The sequence below is a fragment of the Rhinoderma darwinii genome, chromosome 11, assembly GCF_050947455.1.
Source record: "Rhinoderma darwinii isolate aRhiDar2 chromosome 11, aRhiDar2.hap1, whole genome shotgun sequence".
In the NCBI taxonomy this organism is placed as follows: domain Eukaryota; kingdom Metazoa; phylum Chordata; class Amphibia; order Anura; family Rhinodermatidae; genus Rhinoderma; species Rhinoderma darwinii.
Genome location: NC_134697.1, coordinates 55779953 through 55796403, shown reverse-complemented (window position 1 = coordinate 55796403; position 16451 = coordinate 55779953). Strand labels below are relative to the sequence as shown.

The 16451-nt window shown below is 42.0% G+C and overlaps 1 long non-coding RNA gene across 1 annotated transcript in view; it reads right to left on the bottom strand.

Moving 5' to 3' along the window:
* LOC142663180 (uncharacterized) overlaps nt 1-16451 on the bottom strand; it is an 85190-nt gene that overhangs the window by 62104 nt on the left and 6635 nt on the right. Inside the window, exon 2 of the long non-coding RNA XR_012851055.1 lies at nt 3994-4116. This is a non-coding gene — a long non-coding RNA (uncharacterized LOC142663180). The remainder of the gene's footprint in view (nt 1-3993; nt 4117-16451) is intronic.

Here is a 16451-nt window from a genome sequence, read left to right as displayed (position 1 = left end):
TATCCGTAAAAATCTTTTACAACAGTTACATGGGAAATACTTCGTAAAATCAACCCAAGGCCAAATGGACAGTGTAAACGCGGGAAAACAATGAAGGGAAAATACAGTATATCCACATGTAATCTACATTAAAAATGGACTCAGATCATTGCGATCGTTCAGACCAAGTGGTACCAGTACTTCTGTTTAAAGAATTAATCCAGTTTCTTTCTGAAGTAGCACCTTATGCCAATACCCCCCCCCCCCCCCCTTCAGAAAAAGGCTGAATTAATTCTGGGTTGGGTTTACAAAGTATTTTCCAAGTAACTGTTGTCTCTAGTGACTGGTATAGTGCCAAGGGATTGGCGCAGGGCAAATGTGGTGCTTATATTCAAAAAGGGCTCTAGGTCTTCCCCGGGTAATTATAGACCAGTAAGCTTAACATCCATCGTGGGGAAAATGTTTGTGGGGCTATTGAGGGACTATATACAGGATTGTGTGACAAAAAATAGTATTATAAGTGACAGCCAGCGTGGTTTTACTAATTACAGAAGTTGTCAAACTAACCTGATTTGTTTTTATGAAGAGGTCAGCAGAAGCCTAGACAGAGGGGCCGCTGTGGATATAGAGTTTTTGGACTTTGCAAAGGCATTTGACACTGTCCCTCATAGACGTCTAACGGGTAATTAAGGACTATAGGCTTAGAAAGTATAGTTTGTAATTGGATTGAGAATTGGATCAAGGACCGTATCTAGAGAGTTGTGGTAAATGATTCCTACTATGAATGGTCCCCGGTTATAAGTGGTGGAACTGTGAATCTATGGAATAGTCTCCGCAGGAGCTGGTCACAGCAGGGACAGTTGATGGCTTTAAAAAAGGCTTAGATAATTTCCTAGAACAAAAAATTCTAAGCTCTTATGGGTAGAAATTTTTTTTACTTCCATTTTCCCATCCCTTGGTTGAACTTGATGGGCATGTCTTTTTTCAACCGTACGAACTATATAACTAGGTAATAAAATTCAAACGTTTTGCATAGAATGGGCGGGGGTGAAAGATGATGCTGAGGCCTTGACAAAGCATAGGATCACGCAAAACAGCAGTTATTTGTCAGACTTTACATCTGTATCACAAATGAATGGCTGGAATGTATTGCTGGCTGGAGCTTCCTTCAGCAATAAAGGCTGATTACTAGTGGCTTCTGAAGCTGGATCTATGGGAATCAACTGATCGCCAGGCCGTCTACAAGAAGAAAGGCGATTCTTGTGATGAGATAACTACTTTAACATAAAAATATTCTTGCGTTAGTTTTGTTCGGTAGTCATAGAAAAATTGTAGAACTAGTTGTCTAAATCAACATTTCTAAAAAGTTAAATGTAAAAAAGCAAATATAATTAAGCCATAAGAAGATTACTAAGGTTTAAATTTAATTAAAGCAAGTTCTAAACAATTTGTACTGTCTGTTATAATGGGGTATGCCATTTAAAAACACATTTTTATGGTAATCCATGTATAGCTGATGTTGGACTAATAATTAAAAATAAAAAAAATTCCTTAAAAGACATTTTGCTATTATTGATTCTTAAATGTCAATTAAAAAACAAAAAACATGAATAGAGAATATAAAAGTAGTACTGAATGTTATCACAATGTACACACACATATTGAAGAAAGTTTTAATAAATGTAGTTTTCATAAGTTAAAGGAGTTCTTCTAAAAGTACATTAACATTGTGAGTACTACAATATAAATTTATTAAAAATTAGTTTGCTCTGACAATGGTTTAACTCTTTACCTCACTTTACACATGAAGCAGTCGTGTGTTTAAATTTCAATAGGTAGAAGTGAATAAGCCACTGCAAGAACAAAGGACACAACAATGTCAGCCAATCTCGACAAATTTGTCAGGTTGCGATGACTTATCATATGGCCCAAAAGAAACCGAAAGTCATTCGGCGAAACGCGCGTCGGGACGAGCCTGGCTGTTAGATAGGGAAGATCACTATTGAGGGATTAGGTAGACCATACTTATATTTCACAACCCAGTTCACTGAATCATTGACCGGGTACTTAGTGTAAGGAAGCAGGCAGTGAGACCCGCTGTCGGCTTTTAGCTGAGGACTGCACGATCAGCTGTCACACGGCTAACCAGGAAGCTCTGTGTGCCTTGAGAAGAAGCTGTGCGATCACCTGCACTGTCACACAGCTCAGTGTTAGGGTATGTTCACACGTACACGTCCGTAACGGCTGAAATCACGGAGTTGTTTTCAGGAGAAAACAGCTCCGCAATTTCAGACGTAATGGCAAGTGCAGGCGCTTTTCGCTGCGTCAATTACGGACGTAATTGGAGCTGTTTTTCCATGGAGTCAATGGAAAACGGCACCAATTACGTTTCAAGAAGTGACAGGCACTTCTTTGACGCGGGCGTCTTTTTTACGCTCTGTCTTTTGACAGCGGCGCGTAAAAAAAATGACCGTCGGCACAGAACATCGTAAAGCCCATTCAAATGAATGGGCAATTGTTTGCTGCCGCTTTGGTGCCGTATTTTCGGACGTAATTCGGGGGTAAAACGCCCGAATTACGTCCGTAAATAGGGCGTGTGAACATACCCTTATAAGGCAGGCAGTGAGACACGCTGTCGGCTTTTGGCTACAGACTGCACAATCAGCTGTCACACAGCTAACCAGGAAGCTCCGCAGCATGCTGGTTAATCTAAGAGCACAGGTAGAGAGCTTCACATGTTGCTACTACTCCCTACAGTAAATAACTGACAATTCACACAGTAATTGATACAAGTGTGGTTTACACCTTGGTTCACTCATATTTGAGCCAATTATATATACTGCCTTGTTCACAACTACAGTATAATACTAATGATGTGTAGAATTTAAAATAAAGTTGGTCTTTATCCCTCAATCCCATTTGGTGGTTTTCAAATAAAATAGAATAAAACCAACCAGGTGGGGTTTATTTAACATATAGGGTGTTGCAGGGGACCGTTCACCCTGTTTCCCGCTGGTATAATATACTGAGCACAGCCGAGCTAACAATTTACACAATAAGTGTTATATTTTAATATCATATTAAGTATGCAGAAGCATTTTTATTAATAATAATAAAAGTTTTTGTTTTTGTTATTCCCCATCTTCATCCCTTCCCCATACATAGACTATATTTTGGTGGTGCACACCTGATGTAACAACACAAGAGCATCCCTGTGGATACTTTTTCATATACTTATCATATGTGTATGGTCAGCTTAAGGGCACGGCCAGACGTGGCGGAATTGTAGTGGAATTCCACTGTGGACAGTCCGCAGTGGAATTCTCCAGTGGCCGTTTTTTACAGTGGTTTCAATACATTTTTAGGCAAGTTAGTTCAGACGTTGCGGAAACTCCGCTGCGGACCATAGACTGCAGTGCAGAATTTTCCCTCCGCAGCATGCACTGTCTGTTGCGGAGAAGAAGCGGAATTTCACTGCGTATTTCAGCCTTTGCAATGCAAAAACTGAAATCTGCGGCACGTCCGCTGTGTTTTCTGCAACGTCTGAATTACCTGTCAGATATGCAAATGTTGCTGCAGATTCGTTGCGTAATTGCCCCAAATCTGCACCAACATTTGCAGCCGAAAAACTCTGCCACGTCTGGCCGTGCCCTTAGGGCTCATGCAAACGACCGTTGTTTTCTTCAATGTCTTCTTCATTTCTCATGGCCTTGCAAACATCGATATTTTTTTGGCGGATCTGTGTGTCCATTCCACAAATTATAGAACACATCCTATTCTTGTCTGTATTTGCGCTCCGTCTCACACATTCTAGTGTATTAGTCCACAAAAAAAACACGGAAAACAACTAGGATTCGTGTTTGATGGTCATAAAACTGGAAACGGTCGTGCTCACACTTATCCATTTAGGTTTAGAAATGTAAAAATATATAGCGCACTCTTTTTAAACAATTAAACATACATAATTGGACAAACGTTAGCATTCATGGAGAAAGGGGCTGTCTAGAAACTTACCATATTCCTTCTCAAGGTCTTCCTTCCCACTGAAACCACGAGGGTGGAGACATTTATCTTACAATGGATTCCTGGCAGACTACGAGCAGTTGTAATGTCACAAGTACATTTTCCTTTGCATGTCTAGGTGAAGGGAGAAAGAATACTAAAATGATAACCTAAAAATAATATTTCACTTATTGCTCCAGCACCACCTTTCACCTTCAGTAAGATGACATCAGAGCTCTGGAAAGACACAGGACAATCATAAAGGGTTTTGCATCCTGTCCTTATACGTGACTAAAGCACTCGAGAGGGTGGGGTGTAGGTTCCCCTGAAAGGTATTGGAAAAATGTGTAATTTTCGAGGATATTCTAAATGAATGAATTTGGGGCAGAAAATGGGTCAAATTAAAACAACATTTTCTGTACGTCCCTGAGGGCTCTACTTGGCAAATTTTTTGAAGCATTTTTTAGCAATGCAATTGCAGATATTGATGTGTTGGTAGTTATCTCCTATTATGAGGTTCCTGGTGGGGAGTAATGGGAGTAGCGATAGTCAATGGAAATATATTATGAAAAGCGCCCCTTTGATCTCCCTTAATTCTGATCATAGACTTATTCAATTGAATATTATACATTGATTATACTATTTCCTTCACTTCCTACAGAAAGTTGGTATAAGAGACAACTCTAAGGGTATGTTCAAACGCAAACTCAAAAACGTCTGAAAATACAGTGCTGTTGTCAAGGGAAAACAGCTCCTGATTTTCAGACGTATTTTAAGCCACTCGCGATTTTCACTGCATTTTTCACTGCGTTTTTTACAGCCGTATCTGGAGATATTTTCAATAGAGTCTATGAAAAACAGCTCCAAAAACGTCCCAAGAAGTGACATGCACTTCCTTTTCGCAGGCGTTTTTTTACGCGGCTGTTTTTCAAAACGTCCGAGTAAAAAAACGGCCCATCGGAAAAGAATGACGTTTTCCCATTGAAATCAATAGGCAGATGTTTGGAGGTGTTCTGCTTCCAATTTTTTGGCCATTTTTTTGCCGTTTACAGCCCAAAAAACGGCTAAAAATAGGCCGTGTGAACATACCCTAACTGTCCTCAGTGTAATCAACCATATGCAGATTTTGTTCATTTACTTTATAAGTGCTCAAAAAGTAAAAATTTCTGGCGTTAAGTGTATAATGCCATCGAGGGTGGTTTCAACATTGCGCTCCCTTTACAATGGTGCGTGGAATTTTGGGTAATCTTTTAGATCATTTATGTCCAGTGGAAACAAAAATTTCACTCATGAAAGTAAAATTTCTAGCGAAACTAATAAAGAGGTTATTCGGTGTACAAAAAAAAATGTCCACCATTAATAATAATATAGAAAATCAGCTCCCTGATTCCTCATGCACACGGCCATGCCCGTAATCACGGCCCACAATTATGGAAGTATGGAAGTGTAATGGCAGGAAGGAGGTGAAGTGAACAAGTGAGCCCTAATCTACACACCGCCCTGTCCCTGCCTACTTGCAACGACCCGCCCTAGGCGACGGGGTACAACTTGGCGGCGGTCCCTACGCTGTCTAAGTGCAAGGGAGTACAAACAGGGAACACGCAAGGGAAGGGGCAGTAGCCCACGGAACGCCGCGAGGAAACGGAGCGGTGAATGAGTAGTCAGGATCAGGATGAAGTGGAGTATACCAACGAGAGCACGGAGCAGGAAGCAAGCCAGGGGCAAAGCGAAGCAGGATAAGCGGAACTGAAGCAAGGCAGAAGCAGGCTGGAGCAAGGCAGCAGTGGGGCCAGGAATCCAAGAAGAATAACAAGCACTGAGGAAGAGAACACGGCAGGTATAAATGGACAGGGGGCGGAGCTAACTATGACTGACCAGGCCACGATAGGCTCTCCCACTCCTGAGCCTGCCACCCTGGTTGGTGGGAGCCGGTGTCAGTCTAAGAAGTCTAGCAAGTAAAATGGGGGAGCTGGAGGCCTTGATACTGGAAGAAAATATAGATATAGTTGGTGTTGCTGAAACATGGCTGGACTCTTCACATGACTGGGCTGTAAATCTACAGGGTTTTACACTTTTTCGTAAAGACAGGACAAATAGGAAAGGTGGTGGTGTATGTCTGTATGTGAGAAGTGATATGAAGGCGAGTGTGAAAGAGACAATAGTGGGTGAAGACTGTGAGGAGGTTGAAACCTTGTGGGTGGAACTAGAAAGGGAGGTAAACACTGAAAAAATTACTTTTGGTGTAATCTATAGACCCCCCAATATAACTGAGGAGATGGAAGTTCAGCTATATAAACAGATGGAGCGGGCTGCACAGGCGGGTACTGTAGTGATAATGGGAGATTTTAATTTCCGGGATATTAATTGGTGTCATGGTTCGGCTTCAACTGCAAAGGGGAGACATTTCCTCAACCTGTTGCAGGAAAATTTTATGGGCCAGTTTGTGGAAGACCCGACTAGAGGTACAGCTCTGTTGGATCTGGTCATTTCTAATAATGCAGATCTTGTTGGGAATGTCAATGTTCGTGAAAACCTCGGTAACAGTGATCACAATATAGTTACATTTTACCTATACTGTAAAAAACAAACGCAGGCTGGGAGGGCAAAAACATTTAATTTTAAGAAAGCCAATTTCCCCAGGATGAGGGCTGCAATTCAGGATATGGACTGGGAAGAACTAATGTCAAATAATGGAACAAATGATAAATGGGAGATTTTCAAATCTACTTTGAGTTATTATAGTGCAAAATTTATTCCTACAGGTAATAAGTATAAACGACTCAAATTAAACCCCACATGGCTTACACCTTCTGTGAAAGGGGCAATACATGACAAAAAAAGGGCATTTAAAAAATACAAATCTGAGGGTACAGCTGTAGCCTTTGTAAAATATAAAGAGCTTAATAAAATCTGTAAAAATGTAATAAAATTAGCAAAAATACAAAATGAAAGGCAGGTGGCCAAGGATAGTAAAACAAATTCTAAAAAATTCTTCAAGCATATAAATGCAAAAAAGCCAAGGTCTGAACATGTAGGACCCCTAGATAATGGTAATGGGGAGTTGATCACAGGGGATCAAGAGAAGGCAGAGTTACTAAATGGGTTCTTTAGCTCTGTATATACAACTGAAGAAAGAGCAGCTGATGTAGCCGGTGCCAGTGCTGTTAATATATCGGCTGATATACTGAATTGGATGAATGTAGAGATGGTCCAAGCTAAATTAAATAAAATAAATGTGCACAAGGCTCCGGGACCAGATGGGTTACACCCTAGAATTCTTAAAGAGCTTAGTTCAGTTATTTCTGTCCCCCTTTTCATAATATTCAGAGAATCTCTAGTGACTGGTATAGTGCCAAGGGACTGGCGCAGGGCAAATGTGGTGCCTATTTTCAAAAAGGGCTCTAGGTCTTCCCCGGGTAATTATAGACCAGTAAGCTTAACATCCATCGTGGGGAAAATGTTTGAGGGGCTATTGAGGGACTATATACAGGATTATGTGACAATAAATAGCATTATAAGTGACAGCCAGCACGGTTTTACTAAGGACAGAAGTTGTCAAACTAACCTAATCTGTTTTTATGAAGAGGTAAGCAGAAGTCTAGACAGAGGGGCCGCTGTGGATTTAGTGTTTTTGGACTTTGCAAAGGCATTTGACACTGTCCCCCATAGACGCCTAATGGGTAAATTACGGACTATAGGTTTAGAAAATATAGTTTGTAATTGGATTGAGAATTGGCTCAAGGACCGTATCCAGAGAGTTGTGGTCAATGATTCCTTCTCTGAATGGTCACCGGTTATAAGTGGTGTACCCCAGGGTTCAGTGCTGGGACCACTATTATTCAACTTATTTATTAATGATATAGAGGATGGGATTAATAGCACTATTTCTATTTTTGCAGATGACACCAAGCTATGTAATATAGTTCAGACTATGGAAGATGTTTGTGAATTGCAGGCAGATTTAAACAAACTAAGTGTTTGGGCGTCCACTTGGCAGATGAAGTTTAATGTAGATAAATGTAAAGTTATGCATCTGGGTACCAACAACCTGCATGCATCATATGTCCTAGGGGGAGCTACACTGGCGGATTCACTTGTTGAGAAGGATCTGGGTGTTCTTGTAAATCATAAACTCAATAACAGCATGCAGTGTCAATCAGCTGCTTCAAAGGCCAGCAAGATATTGTCGTGTATTAAAAGAGGCATGGACTCGCGGGACAGAGATGTAATATTGCCACTTTACAAAGCATTAGTGAGGCCCCATCTAGAATATGCAGTTCAGTTCTGGGCTCCAGTTCATAGAAAGGATGCCCTGGAGTTGGAAAAAATACAAAGAAGAGCAACGAAGCTAATAAGGGGCATGGAGAATTTAAGTTATGAGGAAAGATTGAAAGAATTAAACCTATTTAGCCTTGAAAAAAGACGACTAAGGGGGGACATGATTAACTTATATAAATATATTAATGGCACATACAAAAAATATGGTGATATCCTGTTCCTTGTAAAACCCCCTCAAAAAACAAGGGGGCACTCCCTCCGTCTGGAGAAAAAAAGGTTCAAGCTGCAGAGGCGACAAGGCTTCTTTACAGTAAGAACGGTGAATTTATGGAATAGCCTACCGCAGGAGCTGGTCACAGCAGGGACAGTAGATGGCTTTAAAAATGGGTTAGATAATTTCCTAGAACAAAAAAATATTAGCTCCTATGTGTAGAAATTTTTCCTTCCCTTTTCCCTTCCCTTGGTTGGACTTGATGGACATGTGTCTTTTTTCAGCCGTACTAACTATGTAACTATGTAACTATGTCCTTGGTGACCATACAGAGCTGGAACAAGGGGTAGAGGCAATCACTTAGGGGGCAGCTCTCTCAGTGCCGGTGGAATCATCTAAATCCCCCAATATGCTTGAAAGGAACACTCATCCAGTGACAGATGAAAGTTACATTTAAGGTATGTACACACGGGCATATTACAGCCGTATTTTACACATAATATGACACAAAAAACAGGTCCCATAAACCCGGTGTTTTTGAGGGAGACATGCCTAATGCTTTTGAAGTTTTTTTTTGAGGGCACGTTCAGAACTGGCAGAATTTTTCCACTGCAAATGTACTTTTGATCTGACAGGTAATTCAGATGTTGCAGAAAACACAGCGGACTTGCCACAGATTTCAGTTTTTGCATTGCAAAGGCTGAAATACGAAGTGAAGTTCCGCTTCTCCTCTGCAACAGACAGAGCATGCTGCGGAGGGAAAATTCTGCACTGTAGTCTATGGTCCGCAGCGGAGTTTTCCGCAACGTCTGAACCAACTTGCCTAAAAATGTATTGAAACAAATGTAAAAAACGGCCGCTGGAGAATTCCACTGCGGACTGTCCACAGCGGAATTCCACAGCAATTCCGCCACGTCCGAATGTGCCCTGAAGTGTTTTTGGCAGAGTCTATAGGAAATGGTGCAAACCTGCCTCAAAAACGCCTCAAGAAGTCACACAAACTTCTTTTTCACAAGGCGTATTTTTACGCTGTGTTTTTTTTTGAAACAGCGATGTAAAATTACGCCTCGTATGAACTACCCAGCTTTCCACAACATTCTACAACCAAATGCTGTTTCTATTAGTTCACTAATGTTAGCCTTATTTAGGACAAAGTCAAGCTGGCTCTCACTACTGAGCAAGTCACAGGCTACAGCCAATCAGGTTCCTTCTTTTTTGTTTTTGGGAAGCTTTTTTGTAGGTTTCTTCAAGGTGTATTTCGGAGCATAATTGTGATCATTTTACGCTCTGAAATACACCCGAGTAATAGCATGGAGTAGGTAAGCAGTATAGTGTATGAGCATAGAGGCTGGCACTGCTATGTAGGCACAAAGACTGGCACTACTGAGGGTAAGTTTACACGTAGCGTAAATACTGCAGATTTTCCGCAATGGATTTAGTTGTGGAAAATCCGCAGCATAACACAGTAGCAGAAGAGTGTATGAGATCAGAACAAATCCCATCCACACACAGCGTAAATGATGAGCGGAAAGAACACTCAGAAATTGACCTGCAGTGAATTAATCCGCAGCATGTCAATTGTATTAGCTGCGTTTTTGTTGCGGGTTTTCCCCATTGAATTCAACAAATAGCAGATGTTGCGATTTTTGTGGTGAAAAAGCTGCGATTCCGCCTCAAAAATCGCAACTCAGAAAAAGATAATCTTATACTTACCCAGAATTCTGTGCTTCTTCTGCCCGGCCTCCAGGGATGACGTTTCATCCAATGTGACCATTGTAGCCAATCACAGGCTGCAGCGGTCACATGGGAACGTCATCCTAGGAGGCTAGCCTGCAGGAGGGCAGAGGGACGCGAAGTATGAAACGTTTTTTTTGTAAGTGCAATTATCCGCAGCCAACATTCTGGCCGAAAAACTGCACCACAATCTGGTGCGGTTTTTCGGCCGAAATTCCCTGCGGCGCACAGGGCGGATACAATGTGTGCTTTTACGCAGCATATCTGCCCTGTGTGAACATAGCTTATGTGAGTGAACAGTGGATGTCAATATTATGTGGATGCATAGAGATAACTACATTATATGACCACTAGAGATGGCATTATTATGAGACCTATGGCAGGCACTATGATATGGCAGCTAATATTATACAAGCACTATGAACTGTACTATTATACTCACACATGGCAGATTTGCTGCAGAAATGTATCGCAGCATGTCAATTTATCTTGAGTTGCGATTTTTGCGCTGGAATCGCTGCAATTCCGCTGCACAAGTCGCAACACTTGTCTTTCTGTTGCGGGTTTTGCATCCCCATTCAATTAAATTCCGCACCGCTGGTCAATTTATTAACGTTTATGCTGCTTTTTTATTTGCAGTGTGGGCATTAGATTTTCTAAATCTCATCCACTTTGCTGCTACTGTAAATGCTGCGGAATTTATGCACAGAATTCTGTTGCGGAAATTCCGCAGCATTTACGCTACGTGTTAACCTGGCCTAACAGTCCACATACTGAACACTATTTCCACCGCGGATTTCAAAGCAAATATGCAACAAATCCTGCATATGTTAGAAGCGGATTTGATTTTAAATCTGTGTTCGGAAAAAATCTGCACCGTGTGGACTAAGCCTTAGGTCTCTGTCACGAAGGGTCTGTGGACCCACTGGGCCGTACCGCCTTGGTGGTAAGGCAGCTGGCCAACAGGGTGCAGGTGAGTCTATAGTTATATAGGTACCTGTGGCAGCTCAGACAGCAGCAGGGCAGGTTCGGCTGGGACTTAGGTATCAGGCGGACGTCAGGCGAGGTGAAGCAGGTCAGACATGGATGCGGCACGGCACGACTTTGGCACAGCTCGGTGCTAGACAAGGAAGGTATGGATTGCTAGGAACAGGAACTGGAAACAGGTATAGGTACAGGGACAGGGACTGGAACAGGGAATACACTAGTAGGCCATCACATAGACAAACTATAGGGAACACAACAACGCTCAGGCATAGAACTAGGGGGCTGGACCCCTCTTATAGTCCAGGGTACTCGCGGGTCAAAAGTTTGTCCATGAGGTCCGGTGAACGCGCTGCCCCTTTAAGAGCGGGCATGAGCGTGCACCTACGGGATCCGGCATAGGTGAGTGGACGCGAGTGTTGGTGTCTCCTGAGGAGGAGGCTGGGGCCAGTGCTTGCCGACTCGTGGCTGCGGCTGTGAGGAGGATGTTGGAGCTGCAGGCCGCAGCCACGGACATTACTGTCTCACTCACACTGCAGTATTCTTGTCAGTATTATGCTCGCAGTATTTGGGTATAAAACACGGAAGAGTTGCAAATCTTTTCATTATACTTTCTCTGTTTATTTTCATTTTCTGGTTTTAGCTTACAAATACTGATCAACACAACAGTGGGCAATAGCTCCAGAACGAGGAAGTCCAGGAAAAATAAATAAAAATCAGTGATGGAATCAGGGAGACAGCGCTATTCATGTCAGTAAACCAAACCAACTTATATGGCCTAGTGACATAGCCTCTTTAAAGGCCTCCTTCACACACAGAATTTTTCTGGCAATTTAAACTGCATCAAAAAGCGCTTCTAAAAACTCTAGCTTTATTAACTGGTTCCCGACCGCTGGCTGTGTATATACGGCCGGCGGTCGAGGTCCTTATAACCAGCGGCACAGACTATTTACGGCGCGGGTCTTAGATTGCTGCCCGATCAGACAGCTGAATGTCGGGTCAGTGACTGCCGGGGACCCTGAGGAGAAGATAGAAGCAGCTTTTATGGATGTTTGGAGCGGGATCGGCCACTGAGCCTGCTCCGTACGCAGCGAGTGTCAACTGTATATTACAACTGACACCCGGGCCTAACGGCTAAGAACAGTGTTCGTGCTGTTCCTGGCCATATAACCCTTTAAATGCTGCGATCAATCACGATTGCAGCATCTAAGATGTTAGAAAGAGGGGGGGGGGTGCCGATGGTTGTCATGTCTGCCCAGGGGCCTAATAAAGGACCCAGGACTGCCTTTCTTCATGTCCTGTTAACAGGAGATGAAGGGCTTAACAGCAGCTTGTAAAAATGACAATATACAGCAATACATTAGTATCGCAGTGTATTGTACCAGCGATCTAACGACTGCTGGTTCAAGTCCCTTAGGGGGACTAATAAAAGTTGTAAAAAAAAGTTTATTAAAGTTTTTTGTAGTGTAAAAAAAATTATATATATATATTAAAAGTTAATAAAAGAACATTTTCCCATTTTTCCTCTAAAGTAATGTAAAGGAAAAAAAAAGAAAAAAAATTTGTATCGCAGCGTCTGTAAAAGTCTGAACTATTACAATATAGCATTATTTAACCCACATGGTGAACTCCGTAAAAAATAAGAAATTAAGATGCCAGATTCGCTGTTTTTGGGTCACTTCATATGCCACAAAAAATAAAATAAAAAAAACACAAATTCTGTTTTAAACAATTAGTTTCTTCCTTGTAAAAGTAGAAAAATATAAAGAAAACTATATAAATTTGGTATCGCCGTACTAATCGTATTGACCGGTAGAATAGAGTTAACATGCCATTTTTACCGTACAGTGAAAGCTGTAAAAACTAAACCCCTCAAAAGATTGAGGAATCGCTATTGTTTTCCTATTCCACCCCACAAATAATATTTTTACAGTTTCCCAAGACATTATATGGTAATGGTACAATAAATGGTGCCGTGAAAAACTACAATTCGTCCCACAAAAACAAGACCACATATGGCTTTATCAATGGAAAAATAAAAAAGTTATGGCTTTTAGAAGGTGGGGAGGAAAAAATAAAAACAATAATAAAAAAACGGCTGTGTATTTAGTGTCATTTTGGGTGGTGTTTTATACTTGGTGTCATTTTAAATGCTTTTTTTTCTGCCATTTTTGAAGTCTTATAGAGAAGCCTGTGAGAAAAAGTCTGAAAAACGCCATACCCTGTTCTTGCTGCGTTTGGATAAAAAAGGCACTAACCAGTAATTTTCCTCAAAAACGTCACAAACAAAAATGCAGTTGTGTGTAGAGCATTTGATATTTTACTATAGACTTTAATGTAACATCTGGCCGCACAAAAAAAAAGGCATCAGGAAAGGCCACGAAAATCACACAAAGACGCTGCAAAACGCTGTGTGTGAAACCTGCCTTAGGATGGACTCACATGGTGCTTTTTTGTTGCGTTTTTAGCATGCTTTTTTGTTTTGGTTGATGAACTCCCGTTGAGAGACGTGAGTTTATCAACCAAAACAAAAAAATGCATCCTAAAAACGCTCCAAAAATGCACCGTATGAATCCAGCCTAATGGATTATTAACACGAACGGGATAATCGTCCATGTGAAGAATGTTTTTTTTAATGTCTGTCACACGACTGCATTAAAATCAATGTACTTCTGTGGGGCTATTCACACATCCGTCTTTTATAGACTGTGTGAACGGCCCATGAAAAACTAGGACATATTTTCACGGATCCCTCAATAGACTCAGGTCTATGAGGGATCTGTGAAATTAGGTCCCATATGGGTGCAAATCGGCTGTGAAAAATGGACTTTTTTCACGGCCGATTTGACACTCGTTCGTGTGAATAAGCCTTAATGCTAAGTTCACACAGGGCGGATAGGCTGTGTAAAAGCAAACAGCATAGCTGCCCTGGAGTCTGCAGGGAATTCCCACCAAAAAAACACCGCACCAAATTGTGGTGCAGGTTTTCGGGCAGATTGGCTGCCGAAAACAGGAGGTTAAAAAAAATAAGCTTATACTTACTCGTAGTCATGGCGTCGCGTTCCTCTGACTTCCTGCATCAGCCTCCCGGGATGATGTTTATCCCAATTGACCGCTGCAGCCTGTGATTGGCTGCAGCAGTCACATGGGATGAAAAGTCATCCCTGGAGGCCGGGCTGCACGGAAAAGCATAGAGATCGTGGAATTTCAGCTTTTCCGCTGCAAAAATCGCAAACATCTGCTTTTTGTTGCAGGCTTTACCTCCCCATTAAATTCAATGGGGAAAACCTGCAACAGAAAAGAAGCGATTCCAAAGCATAAATTGACACGCTGTGGATTAGAAAACCGCACACCAAGTTACATAGTTACATAGTTAGAATGGTTGAAAAAAGACACATGTCCATCAAGTTCAACCAAGGGACGGGAAAAGGGAAGGGAAAAATTTCTACACATAGGAGCTAATATTTTCCCGTTCTAGGAAATGATCTAACCCTTTTGTAAAGCCATCTACTGTCCCTGCTGTGACCAGCTCCTGCGGTGACTATTCCATAGATTCACAGTTCTCACAGTAAAGAAGGCTTGTCGTCTCTGCAGGTTGAACCTTTTTTTCTCCAGACGGAGAGAGTGCCCCCTTGTGTTTTGAGGGGGTTTTACATGGAACAGGATGTCACTGTAAAGGACCTGCCAGGCACAACTTCTGTGTATACTCCCATAGGTAATCAGTCTGCACCTGAGTCTATGCCTCTGAGACTGACTCCATCTTCCACCACTCAGGATGGCAGGCTTAGGAGTGGGAGAGCCTATCGCAGCCTGGCCAGACGGAGCTAGCTCCCGCCCTCTGTCTATTTATACCTGCCTTTCCTGTTCCTGCTTTGCTTGTGATTCTTCTCGTGTGGTTTCCTGGCCCAGCTACAGCTTCTGACTATTTGATCCTGCTCCATACTGACCCTGGCTTACTGACTACTCTCCTGCTCTGCGTTTGGTACCTCGTGCACTCCTGGTTTGACTTGGCTCGTTCACCACTCTTGTTGCTCACGGTGTTGCCTTGGGCAACTGTCCCATTTCCCTTAGCTTTGTGTACCCTTGTCTGTTTGTCTCGTGCACTTACTGAGCGTAGGGACCGCCGCCCAGTTGTACCCCGTCGCCTAGGGCGGGTCGTTGCAAGTAGGCAGGGACAGAGTGGCGGGTAGATTAGGGCTCACTTGTCCGTTTCCCTACCCCCATCACTACAGTCACCATATTTTTTGTATGTGCCATTAATATATTTATATAAGTTATTCATGTCCCACCTTAGTCGTCTTTTTTCAAGGCTAAATAGGTTTCATTATTTTAATCTTTCCTCATAACTTAAATTCTCCATGCCCCTAATTAGTTTAGTTGCTCTTCTTTGTATTTTTTCCAACTCCAGGGCATCCTTTCTATGAACTGGAGCCCAGAACTGAACTGCATATTCTAGATGAGGCCTTACTAATGCTTTGTAAAGTGGTAATATTACATCCCTGTCCCGCGAGTCCATGCCTCTGTTAATACACGACAATATCCTGCTGGCCTTTGAAGCAGCTGATTGACATTGCATGCTGTTATTTAGTTTATGATCTACAAGTACACCCAGATCCTTCTCAACAAGTGACTCTCCCAGTGTAGCTCCCCCTAGGACATATGATGCATACAGGTTGTTGGTACCCAGATGCATAACTTTACATTTATCTACATTAAACTTCATTTGCCAGGTGGATGCCCGAACACTCAGTGCATCCAAATCCGCTTGCATTTCACAAACATCTTCCATAGACTGAACTATATTACATAGCTTGGTGTCATCTGCAAAAATAGAAATAATGCTATTAATCCCATCCTCTATATCATTAATAAATACGTTGAATAATAGTGGTCCCAGCACTGAACCCTGGGGTCACCACTTATAACTGGGGACCATTCAGAGTAGGAATCATTGACCACAAGTCTCTGGATACGGTCCTTGAGCCAATTGTCAATCCAATTACAAACTAGACTTTCTAAACCTATAGTCCTTAATTTACCCATTAGACGTCTATGAGGGACAATGTCAAATGCATTTACAAAGTCCAAAAACACTATAACACTATATCAATAAGTCTATTTATGTGTAATTTTTACGCAGCGTGTGGATGAGATTTGTATTACACTGTAGAAAATCTGCAGTGTTTACGCTACGTGTGGACCCTTATAGAGTGCACAGAGGTGGGCACTAAACAAGCAGCTGTGAAATAGTATAGACATGTTT